Genomic DNA, 26,239 nt, shown 5'->3' with positions numbered 1-26,239 from the left:
TAGCCCTACGAGGTATGAGAAGGCTCTCTCGGGTCAGATTTGATAGATCTTATAATATAATTAGGCTGACCAATTAGGATCAAAGATATTAGGCTAGTAAATTGATAAAGGGGGGTTGATTTAAAGATTTTTGGTTTTTTGGTGGCAATTAGAGGGAGTGCAATTTCAGGGTGCGGGGATTGAGCACAGTTTTTGTAGGGGGATCTTTGGGGCAAGGTAGGAACTTGTGCTGATGCGTTTGGCTTGGATGAGTGATCAGGGAAGAAAGAGAGGAGGTTAAAGAGGGCAAACAAGGACTTTGAATCCTCTTTAAACAGTGGAAAACATAGATATTGAACAGAATTAAAAGCTGAGCATGGCATGCATGAATTCAAACTTTATCACTTCATCTTGTTCAATTAGCAGCAAAGAAAGAGAGATGTAACACATAAACAAACTTACAGTAACAATTAGAAGACACACCATCAACACAATGATCCACAAGAATCCACAATGAAGTCTGCAAAACCCTGGCCTTCCTTTCCTTAAATTGCAGAAGTAGATGTACAATACACAATAATGCTTTCTCCCACAAGAGTCCAACCATCAAAATGAGAAAGATAAGGCATAATATAGAAGGTCAAACCTCTTCCCCCATCTCTAGGGGTCGAGCTCAGCTTCCTAGGAGCTGTTACAACTAATTCTAAATCAGTCACTAGATAATAGGCCAGCACAACAACTTGCCTCTAAAAGTTAGGAAGCCTATCCATGCATTAAATATTAACTATTTACATCAAAGAAGCTTCTAGAAGAGTAAAGAAAGATAAAGCCTATCAAAGTGCCATGAAAATATTACATTCATCCATCATCTACAAGTAAAAATGGTCAACCATAGTCAAAACAGTGTTTTTTGACCGAAAATGGCAATTCTGGCAAATCTGGAAGTTCTGGTCGCGCCCTTGGAAGTTCTGGTCGCGCCCCTTTACAGCGGTTTTTGAGTGGGTTCCACTGGTCCAAATCAGGTGCAAGATGGCTCATTGGAAAGCTTGGCCTGTCTACTTTCCATCCCAAGTGGAATTTCTGAATTTGGTGTTGATTTGACCCCTCAAAAACCATTTCTCCCAAGGTCACTTTCTGCAACTCAAAAAGTGGGCAGAAAGTCATTTTTTAGGTGTATTTTGAGCTTTTGGAGGCTCAAAACTCAAAATCAGGCTTCTCCCAAGTATTGGTAATTTTTCTCTTTGCATTCCCTTTCCAAAAATGCCAAGTTTTCAAAATTCCGAGCAGTCCTCCAAAATGGTCTCACCCGGGGTGAGACCATTCCAATGGCCTAAACCTGTAAATTGCACAAAAAATTCACAAATGACAAAATTTTCTCCAAATTTCTTGAAATTTGGGCTGGGAGTCCCCAATCAAGTACTATGCTCAGTCAAAGAGGCTTTGGCCAAAGTTTGGAGTGGATCGGGCGTTTTCCTTCGTTTTTGTGCTTTAGCCAACCGTCCTTGGAGCACCTTCGTTCTCGCCGGTATTTTTGACATTGCTCTCAAACCATGACACCTGTGTAAAAAATGAAAGAGGTTTTTCTTCCTTGGCATGTTTTGGACAAAAACCTCTCTCAGTTTTGCAAAATTCATCTTTGATTGATCAGAAACAGCTTTTGAGTGCAACTTGTCCCGATGTGTGAAACAAGGGATTTTGTCGAAATGAAGCGGAATGAAGGGGACAGCAGGCTTCTAAATTCTTGGGAAAATTTTTGGGAGTGGGGAGGGATGTTAGGAAGCAGGGGAAAGTGGAATCTCAGAGATTGAGTGAGGGGAAGGGGTCGAAAAGGACAAAACACAGGTCAAACCTAGAAAATTGCCAAGTTGTAGCTAGAAACTAGGGTTTGTGGAAAAATGAGCAATTTGGCGGATCTAAGGGATGGGAAGTGTTTGATAAGGTACTTTAAGGATAGGGGAAGGTGTATGAACATCTGGAAACAAGTTTTACCGGTTATTTAGCCGCCCAAGAGAAATTGCCTTTCAAAACCCTAGGAGAGGGAAATGAGCTTTCCTAGGCACAACTGAAGCATGAACATGGTGTAAAATGACCCATTAGACACTGTCATGACGATGACAAACCTCTGAATGATGATAAGCTCAGCTGAATGATGACATGGACTGACATTTGGGCAAACCCTAGACCTAATGGCTAGTGACCAAATTTTGCTTGAAGACTTACTGAAATGACAAAATTTGACCTTGACACTTCAAAATCACTTTGTAAGAGCATATTTGATCACTGTAGGAAGGCTGGAAAGACTGACACTAACACACAACATTCAGAAAGATTGACTGCCGTACCGTAAAAAGTATTCTGCAGTTTTGCAATTTGTTTGACAATCCCTCTATCTAGATTTCTAGAGAAGTCCCTTTCGTTCCTTTTTAGACTCCTTAATGGAAAAGGTCCATCTGAGCACTTGTCACTTCAGGCTCATTAAAAATCGAAGGCGACTAGAGTCATCTTTTGTTTTTTCTCGACTCTTAAAAATTGAAAAAACAAGTTGTGTCAAAGCGTCTAAAATTTATTTTAAACGGAATAATTATCACCTTTCCTACGTTGGTCTTAGGTTGAGGAAAATGGAGTCCACCAACCAAGGGGTTCCCCTTGGAGGAAATCCTAGTCCCTTCTCCTCTTAGGGAGATGTTGGTGCACCCCATATGGCCACATTGTCACTTCCAGGATTGACAATTGGTTTGCCCGTATGGCTTTTCTCAACCTCCGTCGTTCAGAACACCGCGATTCCTGAACAATCGAGTCAGCAACTAAACGATTCCAGAGTTACCCCCCAACCCTCTACTTCATCCAATTCTTCCTCTCCTCCTTCCTCTTCGCTTGATGAAGTTGGTAAAGCCGAAAATCAAGTACCTGAGAAGAAGAAGGAAAAGAAGAAGAAAGAGAAGAAGAAGAAGGAGCCAAAGGCGAAAAGGGGCAACCAAGTATCGTCTAGCGAAAATCCACACACTGCACCGACCAGGCCTAAATCGCCATGTGTCATTTGCAAAGGAGACCACTATCATAGAGATTGTCCTTGCATCCCTCGGATCTTGAGGGACTGGCCTCCTCGTTTGCACAACCTGGTGTCGTCAACCTCTGATGATCATGTTGAAAATACACCGTCAACTAGTGAAAGTGAAGCCCCTGGACAAAAAGGAAAATGTAAATTTCCTTGTAAACAGTGTGAAGGTGATCACGCCGTCCACCGTTGTCTCTTCTTAGATGAGGCTAAAAGAGTTTTGGACGACCGTTCGGTTTCACCGTTACCGCTTCCTCCTGGATATAAGAAACTCTTGCCGAGTCCGTCACTAGTTGAAAATCCGGCTGACACGCCCTTGTGGTCGGCCGAAGAATCTATCATTGAAGATAAACCATCTAAATCCATACCAAACGAAAGTCAAAAGGTCGAGGCGGCAGTTGACCCGGTCTTGCCTTCAGAGGTTCCATCTTCATATGATATAGTCACCGAAGAGAATAAGGATGACACCGTCCAAATTCTTTTCGTAAGCACAAACTCCGATGAACATGGGGGAAACTTACTCGTTCCTTTACTGCAGGAAGGAAGTTCGTCAGAGTCGTACCCGGTCGTCTATTCGGTCCCACCTCCAAGCAACCTAGTTGTTTCCCTTGACTGGAATCTACTAGGCAGACCCCGTTTACCGGCTAGTGTACCATTTCGAATCATTGCTCAAATATATAGAATGGTCATGGCCGGTACCATCATAGATGAAGGGGCTCCTGTGAGTATCCTTTCCTCAACTGCTTGGAAAGCGCTTGGTTCGCCATCGCTTTTGCCTGAAATGAGAAATCTAACAGGCTTTGACAAAGGAACCAGTCGACCGTTAGAGATCCTTCCCAATGTGTCCATTACATTGAGGGGGGAAATCGTTCACATGAATGTAATGGTAGTCCAAGGACCCCTGGATTATAATCTACTCCTTGGACGAGACTATATTTATTGCATGGGAGCCATTGTCTCCTCACTCTTTAGAGTAATGTGTTTTCCACACGAAGGAAGAGTGGTCAAGCTCGTAGACCAGCTTTCATTCCCTGGTTCACGCATAGCAAATAGTCATATACCATCCCTGAATGGTCTTTTCACGCAAGGAATGTCTCATCAATCCCCAGTCCGTCCACCTGATGAGCGTGAGTGATTCAGGGGACATGACTGAAACCCATGGGGCATGCACCCTAGTCTGCTTCGGCAAGAGAACCTTGGGTATAGGGTTGATTTCCGCGAAGGATATATGACTAATCTGGGGAACCCGTCCTTACAGGAAAATGGGAACAGACTGGAATAACATACCTTCGTTAAGGTTATGCCGGGTGACACCACTCCCCTTTGCCTATTTCAATAGGCATCGCCAAGAAAGAATTTTATCCGCTACGCGGATGAAACTTTCTCGGTAACCTGGAAATTTTTCGCTATACCTGGGGGCATGCAAACCTTTTGGCGTGCAAGCGAAGAGTGACTATTTATTTTTTAAATTTGTAGGTCCTCTAACCCTTTAAACTCGTAGGATTAGTCGTTTCCTAACTTGCATAAAGAAAGGATCCGGAGCAAAGCTTTGTAAGGTGCAAGCTCCACAAAAATGGCATCTTAGATGAGACATACTTATTATACAACTCGATCGAGCAGTTTTAACGCAGACTTCATGCTCATTAAAAAATAAACATAAGCAATGAGCAAGTGTTTCCCCCAACGTTTAAGCTCATTTTAAAATAAAAAATGAACCAATTTCCGGTAAATAACTATCGTGAATGTAGTACTTCAGCCTTTGAAGCCTTGGTCGTGTTCTCATCATCACCTCCACTCTGTATTGGCCGATCATTCACCTCCACTTGATTGTTTACCCCTTTTGAGGAATAACTGCGAAGAGTGATCCTGTTAGCCATCCTTGTAACACTGCCGTGATTGGAAAATTCCAAACCTTACCTGGAATCAGCTGCTACCGGAATTTATCACTCGTTCCTCAAAGACGAGTCTCCTTTAAGCTCTTTTCAACTGACTCGTAAAATATGAAAAGATTGCCGAGCCATTGGCCTCTTTGGCTCCTTAAAGTGACCAGAAGTGCTATCCCTCCTTTATATTTTAATCTTTTTGGACCTGAGAGATTATTACACAAAAAGATCGAGCGCTTGTTTTGTTCGGCTCGTTAAAAATACCGAAAATTCATCCCTTCTATATTATTTTATACTTTTTCGGACTTAAGGGATTAGATGACGAAAAAGGATTTTTGGAGTTTCCTTTACGTCCCTTTTCAGACTCTCTAAAATTGAAAAGGACTGAGTTATCTTTGTCGTTAAACTCGTTAAAACCTAATAGCGACAAACTTGTCCATAACAGACAAGAATGAGTTTCACTATCTTTAGGCTCGTTAAAACATAGCAATGGGTTTGCCCGAAGGGCAAATTATAGAACAAGCATATGTTATCCTCCTCAAGCTTGACAAAAATAAAGAGGTACTAGTCAGCAATGACTGGGGAAAAATTGGGAAGAAAACTTGAAGAAACTTTGTTGGTAGCAAGTCGCTCTTGAACATGACACTTTCACTCCGCATCCAAGTCGGGTTGGGTTGTTCCATTCACTGGTCACATCACCATGGTTCCATCACACCATCCACATTTGGGGTTAATGCTACCAATCCATCATGTCAGTGTTGCCGATATGTTCAAGAGAAGTCACTCAGAGAATTAACCTGTGTCTCACCCACTGCAATACATTTACGCTCCATTCTTTCATGATCGCCACCCTGAACCTTATATCACCAAATCGTTTTCACCTCCATTAAAATCATTTGCTCCGTTCCGTGTCATTGATCTGGGATTCATTAAGGCCCTCCTCTAATGGATCGCTTCTTGTCGACATCAGCTCATTATCCAAGAAGTCGATCTAGGAACAACCCTTTCAGTACTTTGAAGCTTGCATGCCTCAATGGCAAGTTTCTCACTTCTGACGACAGGTTTATATCAATGGCCTTCGATCGAAAGATTTTGCGTGGCGTTCGACGCCAAGTCCCTTATTCACACCATGTGAATTGTACTGCAGTACCTTGAGGATCATTATCATTATCGGTGATTCCTCTCGTGCCTGTTAACAGCTTACATCATTGGCTGGTAATCGGGCGATGTATTTCCATGTTCGACTCCGGAACATCTCTCACATGGATCGACTTGTATTTTGAGTGAAGATCGAATGCGATTGAAGACCCCAGATCTAGTTTCATCCATCCGGGCTGCGATATATATTCAGGAAAATAAAGACATCAAATGTACATCCTTGCTGCACAGATAATCATCCAATCTAAGGGATGATGGCTCTACCAGAATCATCAGTCTACACTCAGACGATTGTCTCTCATGTACATGAAAAATGAATTTATAAAGCTGAGCATGGGAATGCCCGCCTCAGCTAGATCATGAAAATATTATGAAGATAATGTGTTGTATTGTATCTTATTACAGGTCTCCTTCCAGCTTGAAAGAACTTCGGATCCTCATGATAAAGCATTTCACCCGACATCAAAAAGATTAATGACCTCATGCTTTAGGGGGCAACTGTTATAGACATTTTTGGGCACTGCAACCCCAAGCATAAATGTCCATAAACCAAGGGCTCCTAAGTTCCTAAAGGTGTTGTTCCAACCCCTAAAAGAACAAGGTTAACTGATTACAGCATCTCCCAGAAGTTCTCCATGAAAAGCTACTCATAACTGGTCAAAACTGGACCATTTCACCTGCTCCATAGACAAAGTGCATTGCATCCCACCTAAATACACACAATAGGTGCGTTGCATGTCAAAAAGACCTTCTATGGGGTGAGATGGGCGAGAAGGGACAAATGGCAGGGTCAATCCGCAAGGTGGAGAAGCATGGAATCTTCCAGAAACTTCTCCTGTGACACTTGCCTCTCTGAATTCGACCAGGGATGAGTAATAGATCATAAATCTCCAAGTGGAATCAAGTACTATCAGAGGGGAGACACTAATCAAATATCAAAAGCTGACTCACCTCCCTTGCAGACATCTATATATGGATCCCTCATCCCAGAGATCTAGAGGCTGGAATTTTGTATCTTGTAAGGAAGTGTTGCTCGTTTATTGGTGTGATATCATAGTGTTGGGTGATCTAAGCTTTTCATGAGGTGAAGAAGGGCTTCTTGCTGAGAGGATGATGCTGGGTCAGAACAATTGGTTGTAATTCTCTTGGCTCTTTCTTGATTCTCAATAAAGCTGTTCAAGTTTTCCTCCATACTCTTGTATGATTTATGTTTTATGCATTTGTATGGTCAATTTACATCTGATCCTATATTGTTTATGATAATAGATCTATGTTCTCGTATAGTGTTATGCTGCTTTGATTCTACAGGTACTCTGTGAAGCTGAGTACACAAGAAAGCAAGTAGCAAAGGACTATCAGAAGAGAGAGGAATTGAGTAAGGAACCAAGCGCAAGATAGAGGTTGGTCTCCTTTATTCTTCTCTCATCTATCTCTCATAAAGGAAAACGAAAGTAATTTTAGTTTTGTTTGTTTCTAAGGTAGCTACCAGCCTTAGTGGGATTAGCAGCTCTGCATAGACACTATTCCCGGTAACAGAATGACAATGCATGTTGGTTGTGAAACACCAACTCCATCAGTGGGTTGTTCCTCATTCACAACAAGTGAAGAGTCTGGAAAGGATGAACACAAGACAACATCGTCCAAAGGAACACCCAGGTGTGAAGACAAAGGTCATAGAAAAGAATGCATATGAGGACTCGAAGGACTCACAACCACATCTACGCGAAAATTGAGTGAAGTGATGTTGGGAGGGTGTGAAGGATGAACAGGTGTGTGAGCATGATCCTCAACATGACTAGGCAGTGGTGGAGCTGTTGAATAAGAGGAAGGCCGACACTCAGTTGAGACAGTGCTCGCTTCCATATGATATTGCGCAGCTCCATCAACGAATAATGTTGAGTGAGGCTTGATTTCAAACTTTCTCTTGGGACGGCCATATTTATTAAGGAAGTATTCAAACTGGTCCCAAAGATAAGAAAATTTCATCTGGCTCCTCAGAGCTTGAAACTGCAAGTCATGGAAGCGCTGCCAAAAATCAATAACGGATTCATGCGAAGCCCTCTGTTGTTGTAACAGTTTCTGGTCAAGATGGTCTGGATGAAAATGATAGAACATGTCTTCAATAAGATCACATAAGTGCTCAAATGAGTGCACGGTGTCAGTCGGTAGGCTAAGAACCCAACAAAATGGAGATTTGCGAAGTGTGTATGCAAGCAACAAACCGGTCTGTTCATAAGAAAACTCATCTTCCACATGAATCATGGAAAGAAAGTTATGTAAGTGCTCAGGCCAGGCCACTTCGCCTTCACCATCATACGTGTGAGTGGACAAGAGATCGAAAAGCTTCCCTAAGATGGAGACATCTTCACGATTCGAAAAACACCTCAGGGGAAGAAGAGTGCAAGACTCCATGAAAGATATGCAAAGGTTCAAAACTAGATGAGAGGACATAGCTTGTCATCAGGCCCTCCTTCTAGCGCCATAAATGTTGACGGTGTTGGACCCACCAACATGTCAAGGGGATCTCCCTGGTAAGAAGACCCAATCAGACCTCAGACCATTTGGTGTAGGATTCCCATCAGTGGGTAGTAAGGTAATGCCTTGACTACGATGTCGCATAGAGGCAAGTAAGATAATATTGTCAGTAGTAAGGGTGTGACTGATGCAGTGATTCAAGGAAGGTGTACGAAAGGTTCTAACACTTCAAAGGGGGAAGGAGGTGAAGGTGAGTTCCAGGTTGAAAGGGATCAGTGCCAACTCAGCTAGGAACACACAACACAAAGGACATGCATAGCTTCTGGCGGAGAAATCCACTCGGATGTGACAGTCACATCATATAAGGTAAGATAAGGCGTACAACACTCACGGATCAGTCCGAGATGAGTGCGACGGTTGTTATAGCAAGGTTCAAGTGAAAGGTCTGTCTGATGTCCAACAAAGCAGTCAACATGGATGTTGATAACATTAACAACATATGCAACACATTAACAACAAGATTCATATAATTGCATGTGAATTAGTTCATACACAAGTACATAAGTTAAACAACATATATCATTAAAGCAACCAAAGCAGTCCAACTACAATAACAACATATGCATGAAAATGTGTTGTCTCTTATTATATAAAGAAGTGTAAGTCAAAATCATACAATACATCCATGTAAACCTGCTAGCCCCAGTAGTGGAACATTATAGCCACATCCGCCTGCTCCTCCAAAGAGATGTACTATCTTCGCGTAGTGGAGAAGCCAAGGCACGTTATAATACTGTCCAAGCCTTCTTCAAGATAGTCTTAATAGAAGTTTGGCTGACCAAAATCTTTTACAATGAGTTATGAGGGACTATTTATAGCAAAGGGTGGGGTGACCCTTGACATTCCCCTTTGTGATAGTTCAACTGCTCTCATGACTCTTCACCTACTCTATGATTGTTACATCCAACCATTGGCACTTGACTTACACTTGACATGACTCAAAATTACAATGCACATGTACTCATGTGAGACAACATGGCTTTAGCAAGCCTTGCAAGACATCACTGACACTTGGTCTGCTGCGATGAGACCAACTCTTTGACATGCTTGTGATGGTGAAGGTGGTGAGTTGATGCCAAGCTTGGTCGTCTGTGATGGTGTGCATGCACCTCATGGTGACATCTTGCTGAAGCGAACTCTTGCCTCCATTGCAACCAGTGCATTGGTTCGCCCCCTTCATCCAACTCGTCTACTAACATGTGCATGGTCTTCTTGGGTACGGTTGAAAAAACAACACACTAATGCATAGTGTCCATGTTTATCTTCAAGTGTGTGCTGGTGGTCATGCGCATCAACTTGTCGAAGTACATGTTCAGCCCCAATTGGACTTGCTTCTTGTCTTCGCCTTGGTGAGTGTGTTGAATTGGTTGGATTGCATGCATGCGCTCAATGACATGCATTTTGCTGAATCCCTTGCATGCGATCAATGACACTACTCACCATGTCTGCTCCGTGTCGGCTATTGGGATGGATCCTTAACTTGTACGGGCGCAGTTTCATCTGTGAGTGCATGTTGCGCCCACTATTGTTCCTATTCCATTTATAACTCATTCGTCTGTCTATGCAGCTTCATGTTCTTACTGAGTTTCCATTTCAACACATGCAACTCCTTCTTTGTTCCATCTTCTGCCGTTGCGCGATCTTCATGTCATGTTGTCACTTCATATCTGGAGTCTCCAAAGTTGCTTTCATCATCAATGGACCTGCTTGAGCTTGCAACCTTGTTTCGTCTCCATGTTGTCAACAACCCTCCTCTTGCATTCGTTGCATTTGGTATGCTATCTTCAGTTGTTGTTCATGATGTTGTTCGTTGTGATGCTGCTGCTGTCATATCTTGATGTAATTGTCTACGAACAACCTGATGTCTTCGTGGGTAGACAATTCCATGGACACTTGATCGACTACATCCCCAAGTGTGCTCTGAACGGTGTCTTCGTCTTTGCTCTCCTAGAAACCATTGTACCTGTACTGTTGAGAGGCAGATGAACACCTGGGATACCTGGAGACATGGCAACACTCATGGCAAGCAATCTGTCAGTTGAAAACCAAAATGAACATGAGAACTAACTTGCAACATACCTGGGTACATGATCATGAAGGTTGCGCAATTTCGGCTAGGAGGTCGGGAGACCGATTGCCAAGACTGAACAAGGCACAGTCTGGCCTCATGGGAGACTAACTGACCACTGGAACTGCGGAAGGCATAGTCCAGTCTGACCGTTGACTACTGGGATTGTGCAATGCACAATTCTAGCTGGGAAGGACTGCTGGGATTGTGCAATGCACAATTCCAGCTGGGAAGGACTACTGGCCTAGTGATAGATTTGCGCAATTTCTTGGGCCAAGCAGCGATTATCCTCCAGAAATGTGAAAAACAGTCCTGGAGGCCAATGCTGGGTAGGAATGCACAAATATAGAGAGGAAGGTGAGCCTTCCTTTCCAAGATTGTGCAATGCAGCCTTGGTGAAGGCAGAGCCCGGGCCAAGGTTGGCCCGACTCACCGACAGACAACTGAAAGCAAGTAAGTCAGTGAATGCATGGCGACACTAAGTGATAGAAGAAGTGATTAATAGTGCATGCAAAATATGAATGAAAGATTCAACAAACAGATCAACATGCATGTGGGTGAGGTAGTTCACCGGTTGGGCAAACGTCCGTGCAAAACAGTTTCATGCATGTGACAACAGTGAGATAGCAACACAAGGCATTGGAAGCGGGCTTACCCCAAAACAACTGAGTTGAATGTGCCGACTGCTCCTAAATGTGATGTGGGATGTCAGAGCTGGAAGGTTGATGTGAGGAATGAGCTTTGCAACGTCCGGTTGATGAGTTTTTATAACTTCGAGGTTGTGATGTGTATGCCACGAATATAGGGGAAGCGACACTTGGTCGGAGGTTTCGGAATTGCTCCTTGCATGTAACCTCCAATTGCTAAACATAGATCCTTGAAACAAGGGATGCATTTACATGTTGCCTTAGGAGAAGTAACCCATGCATGCAAGTCTATTTTTCTCAGCCCCGGAGGGAACCGGTCAACTCAGCTACACATGCAAGAGGCTTCTTGACTGTTGGAGAAAAATGTGCATTTCTGGTTGGGAGTTGGGCTAGCTGCCCAGGATATGTGTGTAATTTCTGGGAAGAGCAGCTGACTGCTGCCTAGATTTGCACAAATTCTGGGCTGATCAACCTTGCTAGGGAAATTTGCACAAATCCTACTGGGATTGTTGGAAGGCAGGATTGCGCAATCCTAGAGCCCAACAGGTTGCTAGAGAGGATTGTGCAATTCCTAGAGTGAAGGCTAGTTTCCCTCCAGAAATGCACAATTTTGAAGGGGAAGCTGCTCATCCTGCAGCTGGACAAAGTTCAGGCGAATAGTCTGTGAGGGGAATGGATCAAGGTGTGACCAACAAGCTGCCTTTGAGAAAGACACTGAAACTTGTGAACTTGACAAAGCAAGGCAAGCTGTTGTGAAGGTTGGAAGGGAGGCTCCAAAACGAGGCTAAGGCAAAATTTTGGAGGGTGGTTGTAGCTGCTACAACACACTTCCATTGCACTCTTCTATCATTTTCCATGTACCTTTTATGAAGTTGTAAACACAAGTGATAATTCTGGATTTTGCGAGCTTTCGCCAGCAAATGAGCTTGCGGACGCTAACTTTTTTGTCGAAGGTGATTGTTGTATACAAATTCCTCTAGGATTCGGACACCGCAAGAAGGGTCAAAATCTTGGACTCATGGGGAAAGAGAGAGTTAAAACCAATAACTTATACTTCTCATTGCACAAATGTGTTAAGAACCCTTGGAAGCACGTGTTTTTTTTGGCAATTCGAGCAAAGAGATGAATTTTTCTTGACTATTTTGGTTGTTGGTGGTGCGCAAGTCCCATTGAATGGCCTCTTATTCTATGTTACATAATATAGTCTATGGTGTCCATCCCACCGAACCATGGACAACACGAAGGGCCTCTTGGACGTGACCAACAAGGCCTTCAGCCATGTGACCTCAGAGGCATCGAGATTCATCTCGAAAGGGGAACTTACCTCATCAATGAACCTCTGCATCGTCCAAGTGAGGGGCCAAAATATTCTACATGGTCTTTGCATCTCCCATCCCCAAATGCGCATGAATGCAGTGTAGTGTGGTGCCTATTTCAAGAATGCTTGAAGATCACCCGCGAGCCGAGAAAAGGGGAACAAAAACTAGAATATAAAGCAAGCAATTCTGCAGTAAAGTTACTTTACTTAAATAATTGATATAAATGAAATAAATCATGAAAAACCTATGATATTAGGAACTGTTTTATAATATGGACATAAAGAGAAGAATTTTGATTGTCAAAGTGTGCTTGCTGAGGGGTTCTTGTCAAGGTGTTCTTGATGTGGGGGTGCATGATTCTAATGTGGCTTACTGGGGAGGATTTTTTCCATTGGATTCTTTCGATTTATCATCAGGGGATTGTCTATTGTATGTTTCGAACTGCCTCATGTCCTTGATCATCTTCACCATTTCTTGCATTCTAGGCCTCTGATCAGGCACTATAGCAACACAGGCCATGGTAATCTTGAGCAACTGGACCATATCTTCTTCTATGTTTTGGTATCTCATTAATTCCATGTTGAAAACCTCTATGTTTTGGTACCTAATTAATTCCACGTCCAAAACCTCTATTGTACACTCCTCGCGAACCACAGATTGTACCCATCTTGGTAAATCGATGCCCTCGTCATTAAGAGATGTGGAAAATCTGATGTGTAGGTTAACCCAATAATGAAATATAAATCAAAGTAGAATATTATAACCTACTTCTACTATGAATTTGCGAAGGCTTAAAGATCGAGCTGAACAATATAACTAGAAGAAGAAGAATCAATGCACAATACACATGAAAATAATTTGGGGAAAGCCTCAGCTAAAAACCCCATTATCTGTATTATCATACAAGGTGGAAATACATAGGCATTATATAAAGCCTTAGCTGTCACAACTAGCCACCTCTCAGTACAATCCTCACAGATGCTCACAGGCAATCCTGGCTTCTCTCAAGCCTTCCTCTCTGCCCTCGAAGCTCCTATTTCCTTGCATTGTTCCTCTGGGATGATTCTCCGTCAACCAAGTGGAAAACTTATTCACCCAGTGGTTGATCACTTGATCTCACACATTGCCAGAACTGTGCAATCCTCAAGGAATGATTCCTCCTGCATGCATGAGTTTTCTTGATAGGAAAACACATGCAACTGATAGTACATTGTCCTTGACTTTAATCTCAACTAGGTATTTCTCAGAATAGACATGCATGAGTTTCTGATGAGGGAATCTTCAGTTAATTGGAGTACACTAGTTGAGTGCATGCATGCATCAACTGGCTGTTAACTCTCTATTAGTTCCTCAAAAAGTTTGGAACTAATTTAACTGGACTTAACTTAGTAAACTAAGTTAACTAATTACAACTCAAATATAACTCAATCTTATCTCCTTAATTTAAAGGATAACTCTTGCATGACTTCAGAAAGACTTCTAACTTGAATTTATCCAACTAATTAAGTCAAAATAACTTAATTAATTATTTTCAAGTAGTTGTTAAGACTAAATTCGATTTTAATTCACAATTTAATTCAAGGGCAAATTAAATTGGAATATTCTTGTTGCCACATTTCAACACTCCCTCTCAGCAAAAAAGGGATTATCTACCACCATGATCCTATCTCTATGGAACTCGAATTTACACTTCGACAATGCCTTTGTCAAAATGTCAGCATCTTGCTCCTCTGTCGAAACATACTACAACAACATGATCCTTCCATCATCAGCAGCTTGCTTTACCTTGTAAAGCCAACGGGAACTCACAACTGACTTGTTCTTCGGTCTCGGAACCATGTCCCAAACACTATTACGAACTATGTAGTCATACTCCTCCACCATAGCATCAACCCAAATCGGCTACTGCACTGCTTCCTCAACGGAAGATGGCTGGGTCTCAGCACATTCCCCAGCAAGGGCCATGTATCCAGTGTACCTCTCAGGTGACCTCCTCTATCTGCACTGAGAAGATGGTACTCCCACATTCTCTCTCGCATCCTACAACAATCTGTCAGCTTCTCTTGTGCGCTTCTGTCCATTTTTGGAAGACTCTGCTTGAGTGGATGTCTCCACTTCTTGAACCTACTCTGTATCAGTCTGAGGCTCCTCCTCCTTATATACCAACAATTCCTCCACAACTTGTAGTTTGAGCTCCCTCTCAAGGGAAACTTGCATGGCCTTCTGCTCATCAAACTTGAGACCTCTACAAACCACTGTCCTCCGACTGGTAGGCAAGTACACTCGATAGTTGTGAGGTGTATCAGTGTACCCCACAAGTATCCCCAACTATGATGTCGGCTCAAGCTTCTTCAGTGCATCCTTTGTCCCACGGCAATATACCGATGAGCCAAAGATCCTGAAGTGAACTACATCTGATCTCTTACCATAGAAAGCTTCTTCTGGTGTCTTCATCCCAAGTATGCGATGTGGGCTTCTATTCTGCAAATGACCGCTATGTTGCATGCCTCAGCCCACAAGTGAAGTGGTAGGCCTTGGTCATGCAGCATTGCCCGTGTTGCCCCTACAATAGTTCTATTTTTCCTCTCGGCCACCCCATTTTGCTGTGGGTTATGAGGTTTCGTCAACTATCATTTAATTCCTTCCACTGCACAGAAGTCCTTAAACTCTTGAGAGACATATTCTCCACCATTGTCGCTTCTCAAGGCCTTGATCTTCTTCCCTGACTCTTTCTTGACCAAAGCTTTGAACTCACAAAACTTTGTGAAGGTTTGGTCCTTCTTCTGCATGAAATAAATCCAGCATTTACGAGAATGTCATCAATGAAAATCACATAATACCTTTACTTCACTGTGGATGTCGTCGAGAATGGTCCACACACATCAGTATGAACTCGCTCTAAGATAGCCTTCGCTCGACTGTCTCAATCATGAAAGGAAGACTTGGTGTACTTTCCCAAGGTATAACCTTTGCATGTGTCAACTTGCTCAAGTTTACCTTTGGGAAGTCCTGTAGATATTTGCTACATTATCTTCAAAGCCCCATGATGCAAATGGCCCAACCGCCTGTGCCACAACTCGCAAATGTCTTGGCTTTACACCAATTCTGATTTCATACTCAATGCTGCACAATCATCTACCTCTAGTTTATAGAGATTTTGCACCCGAATCCCTATCCTCTTGGCCTGACCCGTGGCTATGTGTCTTAAGAACACCTTTCCTTTACTGAAGATAGCATCATAGCCTTTGTCCTCCAACATCACAACCGATGCCAAGTTCTTCTTCAGTCCAGGCACATACATCACATCTGTCAAGGTGAGAGGAGCTCCATGCTCCCTCTGAAAAGCAACTGTGCCCACTCCTGAAAAACTATACCTTCCATCGCCACCCATCTCTATGCACATCTTGAGGTCTTTCTCCTCCAAGGCACTAAATAAAATTTTATCACCGGTCATGTGGAATGAGGCTCCACTTTCAAGATACCAAACAAAACCCATCATTGATGACACCATGCATGCGATGAGGGTAGTTTCCATTTCGAACTGAGGCTAATGCCTCACCTTCCAATCCTTTCGAGGATCCCTTCTTGGACTTCTTCGATGGGAAATTAGTCGCATAATTTCCCATCTCGTGACAATTAAAGCATCTCACTTTAGACTTGTCACCCATCTTCCCTCCATGAGAAGAATTCGATTTGGAATGGGACGCCTTCCCCTTCCCTTTCCTTGCCTTACTTGCTAAGGTCATATTTTCTTCATCATCATCCTTGGATGAAGGACCATCTCATGTGCTCCTCATGATCTCCTTGTGCATGAGATCCTACCATAGTCATTCCCAATCCGGTAGTTTCTCCCTTCCATTCACAGAGTCCTGGTAGGTATTCCAGCTCTTTGGAAGGCCAAGGAGAGCGAGGCTCACCATAGCATCATTGGTAGTATTTATTCCCACACTGCTAAGCTCATCTCTGCAGGTGGTGAGCTTGTTCAAATATGTGGAAATAGTATCGCCCTTCTCCATCTTGATTCTTCGAAGCTTATCCTTAAGCGCCAATTTCCTCTAGTCGCTACTGTTCTGGTAGAGGTCCTTTAATGTCTTCCACATTGAAAATGGAGTATCCTTCCCATGGAGACTTGAGACAATATGGTCTCGAACTCCATCAAGGATGATCCGTCTCTCCTTCACCACACACTTCTTCCACTCAGCCAACTCTTGTGCATTAGCTGAAGTTGGCTTTTGGATTTCTTGATCAATGAATTCCTTCAAGTCGTTGTCTTATAATACAGCCTCCATTCTATCTTTCCATGCTATGTAATTCGAGCTACCTTCCAAGGCATACTTTATGCCTTGAGTCCCAAGCCATAGAACGCCATTGGCCAACCTTGAAGTATGATAAGAATTCGATTTGCACCTGCAACCTCGAACTTCAAACTTTAAATTCTCTTCTCAGTATACTGTTCACAACTCTGATAAACTTAGCTCTGATACCATGTAGAAAATTTCTACAAAACTTTCTCTGATACCATGTAGAAAATCTGATGTGTAGGTTAACCCGATAATGTAATATAAATCAAAGTAAAATACTATAACCTACTTCTACTATCAATTTGCAGAGGCTTAAAGATCGAGCTAAACAATATAACCAGAAGAAGAAGAATCAATGCACAATACACATGAAAATACTTTGGGGAAAGCCTCAGCTAAAAAACCCACTATCTGTGTTATCATGCAAGGTGGAAATACATAGGAATTATACAAAGCCTTAGCTCTCACAGCTAGCCAGCTCTCAGTACAATCCTCACAGATGCTCACAGGCAATCTTGGTTTCTCTCAAGCCTTCCTCTTTGTCCTCTAAGCTCCTATTTCCTTGCGCTATTCCTCTGGGATGATTCTCCTTCAACCAAGTGGTGGAAAACTCATTCACCCAGTGGATGATCACCTGACCTCATACACTGTGAGAACTGCGCAATCCTCAAGGAATGATTCCTTGTGTATGCATGAGTTTTCTTTATAGGAAAACACGTGCAACTGATAGTACATTGTCCTTGACTTTAATCTCAACTGGGTCTTTCTCAGAATAGACATGCATGAGTTTCTTATGGGAGAATCTTCAGTTAACTAGAGTACACTTGTTGAGTGCATGCATGCATCAACTGACTGTTAACTCTCTATTAGTTCCTCAAACAGTTTGGAACTAATTTAACTGCACTTAACTCAGTAAACCGAGTTAACTAATTACAACTCAAATATAACTCAATCTTATCTCCTTAATTTAAGGGATAACTCTTGCATGACTTCAGAAAGACTTCTAAATAGAATTTCTCCAACTAATTAAGTCAAAATAACTTAATTAATTATTTCCAAGTAGCTGTTAAGACTAAATTCGATTTTAATTCACAATTTAATTCAAGGAGAAGTTAAATTGGAATATTCTTGTTGCCACATTTCAACAAGAGAGGCATCGTTGGCAGCCATGCCTATGAGAAGTTCTGGGAGTAGAACACCAAAGCTGTAGACATCGGATTTATGCATGACCTTACGAGTTTCTATGACCTCTGAGGCTCTATAACCAGTGATGTGATTCGTTGCTGCTGCAACGCTAAATAATGGAACTAGGCCAAAGTCTAAGAGGCATCCATCCAAATCGGACGTTAACAGAACATTGGATGACTTTATGTTTCCATGGGTGAATTTTCCTCCGCATTCTTCGTGGATGTGGGAGATGCCCCTTGCAACACCCAAAGCAATCCACATCCAGAGGTTTTGGCCACACTGAAGATAGGAATCGAACCATTGAGTTGATTGTTGGCCACACTGAAGATAGTCAAGTTCGGGACATTGAGATTGGGTATGCTTCCACTCAGTGAATTGTTCTGCAATAAGAGACCAGTGAGATGCGTGAGGTTATTCAAGGAAAAGGGAATAGACCCATTCAAATGATTGAAGGAAAGATCCAGTCGATTCAAGCGCCCCCATTGAGACAGAAATGGAGGCAATGGCCCATAAAACAAGTTATGTTGAAGATAGATGCTTCTTAGAGCCTTGGCATTTGCAAGATCTGAAGGCAGAGGACTGGTGAGAAAATTTGATCTCAGGGAAAGAACTTTGAGCTCCGTGAGACGCCCCATAGTGCCAAGGGGGATCTGTCCAAAGAGTCCCATGCCCGACAATCAAACTTCCCATATACGATCCCTGTTACTATTGTAGCTCACTCCTACCCAAGTACAAGTTGAGCTATTGGCATTCCAGTTCAGCCTTTGGCCATGGGGAACCTTGCTGATAAAATCAAGAAGGGCCTGTTTATCGCCCGTTGGCTCCCCTTAACCACGACCACTACTAGCATCATCAAGAAATCATTTAAAAGTTGCCTTGGATTCCCCATCTGTGACCAATACATCATAGCAAGCCAAACACAAAGACACGCACTTGCTTCTGTTCTTCTCTCCTAGTCATGCTTCTGTAAAATGCCCAACAAACCCACATTGCAAAGAAAAAATTGCCATAGACGGGTAACATTGCATCTCAGCAAAGCTCTGATCTGCTCGATGATAAACACCAACAAGTTGAGAGTTTGACTTCTTGGAACATCGAATTGCCATGTGTTATGATAGCTGTTTCATGGGGCCGCAAATATGGATCGACAAATATGAGAAAGAATATAATAAAGTGAAAACAAGGGCCCACTTAGACTACCTTGCCAATAACACCCTGACGCTGATGACATTATGAGATGGATTGCTAGCTCACCAGTTTATATTTAGCCATTTTTTAGAGTAACGGTTCCTAGCAATTGTAGATGTCAACTATATCTACTAAGGTTCGACATGTAGAGATTAAATCCCTGGAGTAGTTAGAAAGTAGATTCTACTTACAAATTCCCCGAGAACCAATATCGATAATTGCTATATCTAGCATTTCACGTCCTTTGGCATTATGGTCAGAAACCAAGTAAATTATAGACATTTCAGCTATAGAGTTAATTGAATCTTCAAAATCTTGTAATCCCAATTCTTTCAACCACGAAGGTAATTGATTTTTTTCTAAAGTTGTTTTCTCAATATATATTGTTGTATAACTACATTGGTACTAGTCTGGTTTGGGACTTAACTATTGTTGGGTGGGAAGTAAGCTACAAGGAAGAGTTCAACCCCAACGCCAAGGGTTGTTACACTGCCATTATTCAAAACAAGAAGAAAATGGCAGCGCATGAAGAAGTTGTTCGTAATTCCTTCAAAATTGGAGAGGTGGGACTTATGACTAGTGGAATCTCGTAGGAGGACTCATTGTGTGACCTAGGAAGGGTAGCTAGGCTCTAGGACCTTGAAGGAGATCAATCTCGCGCCTTGGCAGAAATCCGGCTCTAGCGACACCTTGTGGCAGAAAAAGGTAAATAGCTAAGTGTGAAGAGTGCCTCATGGGACTTGCATTGGAAAGTTTGGCAGAGCTCATCGCATCCATTGAACATTGGGCTTTATTGGTAGTAAGATGGTCTTCCCAAATCTTTCCTTTAAATCTTATATTCCTTCGATGTATCTTTACACCTTTAAAAACCATTACTAATTTAAAATAAATTAAAATCATATCTATGAATAACCTAACTTCGTCGAATGGCATAACAGTGAAAAAAGGGTCCTAATACCGCCGGAACGCCGTGGGAAAATAGCGGCGTTATACGACCGGAATATCGTTGTACAGAGAAAGCGAAGGCAGTGATACAGCTCCACGGCGTTTTGTTGGTGAGAAGTGACACGTTGTAAATTAAGTGGCTTTTGACTGACGGTGATGGTCGGTGGGAGCCGTCCCCAGAAAGAACACCGAAGTGGTTAAAATATAAAACAAAATTCAATAACCCACACGATAAGCTGTACGAAAGTCCTCGCTTGAGCATAATAATTAGGCAAAAGCCACGACTTTGACGATAAATTACTACAGAGATTCCAAGTCTATACCAAAAAAATCGGTATTCATTATTTTAAAGATTAGGTAACCCTTTACTTTTTAAAATACATTTTTTTTTAATTTAAAAATAAATAAAAAATAAAATAATATAATCACATTTAAAGTTTATTTAATTTAATTGGATTAGTTATCAGGTTTTTTTTGAATCTGCTTTGTAATAAATTTCCTCTAAAATGTCTAATTTCAACTTTATAAAAGTCACCCTTCTTAATTTACTGGATTTGTTAAAATTTTATGGAAAAAGTTTTCTCTCAAATTTCCTTTTGATTATTTAATTTAACCCTATAAAATTCAATTTTTTTATTTAATTGGAAGGTCAAAATTTATATTTGATCGACTAGGGTAAGTCTGATACAATTTTTAAAATGATTATTTTGTATTTTTTCACCATTTTTATTTTATTGGATTTTTTTTTTCATAATTTTATTAAAAATTTATAGAATTTTCAAGGAGATTTTTTACAAATTTTCTTTTAATTTTTTTTATGTTGTTCATAAATTTAGGAGATTGGCGACTGTTATGTCCATGAAATATTTGTATCAGGAAAATCTACTCAAAGGGATGACTTTTTGTTGGCTCAACTATGGAGCCTGGCTCCGAGGATATCATGAGAATTAAACTCATGACTTCTCAATTCTCTTTTATATAAATTCTTATTTAGTTGGAATTTTGGTAAAATTTTAAAATTATTTTATTTTAAATAAAATTTTAATGTGAAAATCCCACAGGGCATAGAGCAGATAGTGACTGGGTGTTATATTAAGGTACTTCGTGGTGTAAAGGTCACCAGTTCAAAATTTCGTGGGAAAAAATTTAGCCATGCTAGCTAAGGTCAAGTCAGATCCCTAGGTGGTTTTGATGACTTAGATTCCCTTGTGTCACGGCCTCAAGCTGTGGTCGCCAAAAGACCACCGTGGGTGTTGTGCGACACCGAAAATATTTGATCGCAGTTATACAACTACTCTAACCCAGACTATGCCTACTTCAACACTTAGTCAATTTTTCCATTCCAATCTTCTTTATTCAATTATTATAGCAACGAAAATAAAACTTCAATTAACATTCAATAGTTCGACAATTCCGCGATATCATAAAACCAACAATGTGAACATAAGTATATCCGATGTGTCATGCCCCCAAGCCTACGGTAGTCTTTCAACCGTGCCGGCGAGGTGCAGCACCATCAAACACTTTCTTTTTAACAATACTCGTGCACATGGACTACGCCTAATTCACTTGTCCTTACTTAGTTTGTGTTTCGCAACCAAGTAAAATGCATTTATCCTTTATACTTAATGAAGCCCATACTCATTCATTATCCATATGCACTTAAGTAAGAACATCAACAATTGCAACCAAGTATAAAGGGAGGGGCAACTCCCGAACAGTCTGCCCAACAATAATATATTATAACAGTTCTTCAATAATACATCATCAAGTATACTTGGCAAAACTCCAAGTCTATACTTAGAATAATTTACAATCAAGGCAAAGACAGCCTTTACAATACATGTGCCAACCTCATACGGTAGGAGGGTGCTCACCCGAGACACCAAGAACTCCTCCTTTAAGTCCTGCACAAATCCACCTCAAAACCGTACCTCAACACCTACACTTGACTCCCGGTAAAACTGCGCACTTCTACTGTAGAGCGCATGAGTTATGCGCACTCTACCTTATCTCTGCGCCTTCCTTTTACCCCTGTCCAATGCGTAGAAGAGAGAGATGCGAAGTTGCTTGTTCCAAATGAGCTCTGCGTCCTCTAATATATACGCATGCCTGCTCAAATGTAAGGGGTGTCCAGCCTTAAGGCCGACCCCATAAATCATGTTATAACGCCCATAACATAGCCAAAGTGTAAGTCGGCTTTGCTCCATCGTGCAAGCCTCTCAACCAAGGTATAAACCTTTCGCTCTTCTTTCATTTTCGCACTAAGTATCATGTGCTCTCATATATCGTCGCATTTTATTGTCGCATAAGGTTCGGAGGTTCGTCGCACTTCGTCGCCCAAGGAGCGCCCGCCCGTCGCACGTCCGCCCGCTCGTCGCACCCGTGTGCGCCCGCCGTGCCGCGCGCCCGTCGCTCGCCTGCCCGAGTTGCGAAGACCTTACATCCTCCTCCACCTAAAATCGTTGTCGTCCTCGACAACATACCATCTCGGTAGCTCTCCACCAAGATCATCATCAACCATGATGTCGACTCCTCCACATAAGGCAAACATCCCTGCAACATATGTAGAATCCCATCTCCATCATGCTCCACCTTAGCAACCAATTGTCACCAAGATACTCCATACTAATGTATGTCATATATCAGATGTCCATGATCATCGACCACTCTGTCACAATCTCCCCATGCTGCTCTCCACCATGGAAGGTTGATCCCTCCAACTCAAGCTACATGTCCACCGCAACAATGTGTCAAACTCCATCATATCATCATCACCATGTGCAAAACTGCCCATGCTATGTCAACAAGTGCTAACACACCTCAACCATGTGTCAACATCTCATCTCAACAATATATCAGTAGTCATCTCGATCCATATGTCATCATGTGAACCTCTGTCATGATACTCCAGCATAATGCCAACACATCTCTGTACACTTCGCGACCCCATGTCTGAACTAGTTGGGTAGCTAATCCAACCATCATGCCCAATCCATGAGAGTGAACATCCTCATGTCCTCATCAGTTGTTCCTCAAACATCTGCCACATCCTCGACTCATCAAGAATCTACAATCCATGCTCAGGTCCATGGAAACTCCATCCATCTGCAACATGTCATGATGCTTGATGCTAAGCCATCCCTGCATCATCCATCGTACCTGCTCAACATGTTTAAGGACTCACTGCCATGAGCAGCTAACAATGAGCCCCATCTTCTCTTTTCATCTAAGAAAATGTAGAGGGAGTAGAGCCTGAAGGCTCTCCCTCACTAATCAACTCAATCCATCTGTCAGGATCCTCAACCTCCATCCTTTGTAGATATGCCTCCCGGTCTTCCTTCTGGATATTCGGCCTCACATATACCTCATCAACATCATCATCATCATCATCCACCAGCTCTAGCCTTCTTGACAAATCCAAGATGCTATCTGAAAGTGATCTAATGACCAATGATTGCTCCACAAGCTTTGCCTCAGCAGTGGACAACCGCTTGTTCACTTTCTCCTTATCCTCCATTTGCATTCCTCCTAATTTTTGATCAGGTTTTGTCACACCAATGGTTGGAACACCAATGGGTACATCTTCCCTTCCATCATAAATGTAGAGTTTCCTCAAATGTGGTACAACCATAGCCTCAAATTGTTTCATGAATTCCATCCCCAATATAGCTTCATAGTCATCAATTCGCACTATAGTGAAGTCCACCTTCCCGGTCCATTCACCAAGTGTAGTGTCCACCTTCTCAGCTATACCAAGAATCCCCATAGGAGGAGAATTCACTGTCTTCATTTGTGCCTTTACCGGTACAAACTTCAGTCCAATTCTTCTCGCAGTATCTTCACTCATGAAGTTGTGAGAAGCCCCACTATCCACCATAGTGAGTACATCAGCACCTCCAACCTTCATCTGAACATACTCCAATCTGTTCCTTTCAGGATCTCTCCTAGAGACCACCTCCGTAGTAGCAGAAGCACCAAGTATCTGCATCATCCCTACAGAAGCACCTTCATTCTTTCCATCAGATTGTGCAATAGCAGCCACCTTTGGTTTAGAAGGACAATTCTTCACCGTATGTGGACCAGCACAAATCCAACACTTCAAAGGTTTCTTCATCTTCGAACTATCATCCGATTTTGAAGCATCTTCCTTCTTCTTCTCTTTCGGTTTCTCGGACTTCTTCTTCCTATCATCAGAAGTCTCATCATAATGTTCCACCAACCTGTCAACAACAGCAAAAGCTTCTTCAAGTGTCCTAATCTTCTGCCTCTTCACTTCATTGCGTGCCCAAGGCTTCAACCCAATAATGAAGTTAAACACCTTGTCCCTCTTCACCATGTCAGGAAGTTCCAGAGCTGCACTTGCAAACTCCTGCTGATATGCTTGTAGGCTTCCGGTTTGTTTTATGTACTTAATCTTCGTCCTTGCTTCCCATGTTTCATCCTGAGGACTGAAATGAGTCTGCAAAGCCTTCTTCATGTCATCCCACGAAGTAATGTCATCAGCACTACCATTGGCAATCTGATCTAACCTCCTTCCCCACCACATCTTAGCATCCTTTGTTAAGAACTGAGCAGCTACCTTGACCTTTGTCTCATCATCAGATAGACCCAACCATTCCAAGTATTGCTCCATGTCCCATAGAAAGTTGCCAAGGGTCTTTGCATTCCTTGTGCCATCATAAGATTCCGGTTCCTTGACTTTCATATGAGGTACTCCTCCACCTGAGTTGTGCCTCACTGCCTTCTTCAACACCGCTATCTCATCATTGGCTGTGTCAATAGTTTTCCTCAAGTTCACGACCTCTGCAAGACCCTGATCCCTTGATTCTTCAACCTCTTTGACCCTTACTTCAAGTTGTGTACACATAAGATCAGTGTACTCATACTGTGCTCGGAGTTCATCATGTTGTACTCGGAGTTCTTCGAGCTCTTCTTTTGTCTTCAAGTTGATCTCTTGCTCCTTAGCAAGCAAGTCCATCTTCTTATCCCAAGAAGTCTCCAAAGCCTCCATATTTTCAATCACTTTTTCAATGAACCCAAGAGTAGTATCCTTCATCGTATGACTAGATCCAGCCTGAGATTCAGTTGCCATCTCTAACAACTTCTTGCTCTTTTGCAATCTAGTTTCAACCATTCAACAGTTTCACCAAGTTACCTGCAATCAGAACCAACCCTTGTTCCACTTTGTGTGAAACGGTTTCCTTCCAAGGAAAATTTTAAGGATGGAAAATTTTCTTGAAGTTTAAAACATTGGCGAATCTCACTAATCCCTAATATGCAAATTATAAATGTTTATTGATATATTTGTAAAATTAATCAAATTTATAATTATTTTATATATAGTCTCTATATAATGTTGGCGATTTTTAAGGTAAAATAATCTTATATTCTGTGGGCGAATCGTCTTTTATAAAATTGGAAATTGGCGAATCTTTTTTGTGGAAAAATCATGGAAAATTAGCCCACTGGGCGAACATTTAAAATTTTCCAAAATTCCTTCACCTGCAGTACCTTGTCACGAGCAACCTTGCTCAACAGCTCTAGACCGAGCTCTGATACCAACTATCAAGGTTGGTATCAGCTTTTCGTCAAGCTTCTTCAACCCTGAATCAGCTCTGATACCAACTGTCAAGGTTGGTATCAGCTTTTCGTCAAGCTTCTTCAACCCTGAATCAGCTCTAATACCAACTGTCACGCCCCCAAGCCTACGGTAGTCTTTCAACCGTGTCGGCGAGGTGCGGCACCACCGAACACTTTCTTTTTAACAATACTCGTGCACATGGACTACGCCTAATTCACTTGTCCTTACTTAGTTTGTGTTTTGCAACCAAGTAAAATGCATTTATCCTTTATACTTAATGAAGCCCATACTCATTCATTATCTATATGCAATTAACTAAGAACATCAACAATTGCAACCAAGTATAAAGGGAGGGGCAACTCCCGAACAGTCTACCCAACAATAATATA

The 26,239-nt window shown here is 42.0% G+C and overlaps 1 pseudogene; it reads right to left on the bottom strand.

The window, feature by feature from the left end:
• Positions 1-13,013: 13,013 nt before the first annotated feature.
• Positions 13,014-25,361, bottom strand: LOC149220184 (uncharacterized; annotated as a pseudogene).
• Positions 25,362-26,239: the final 878 nt, after the last annotated feature.

The sequence above is a fragment of the Pinus tabuliformis genome, chromosome Q (genome assembly GCF_031772625.1).
Source record: "Pinus tabuliformis cultivar Carrire ecotype Pingquan chromosome Q, CPIR1, whole genome shotgun sequence".
NCBI lineage: Eukaryota > Viridiplantae > Streptophyta > Pinopsida > Pinales > Pinaceae > Pinus > Pinus tabuliformis.
This window is presented reverse-complemented; position numbering and strand designations above follow the sequence as displayed.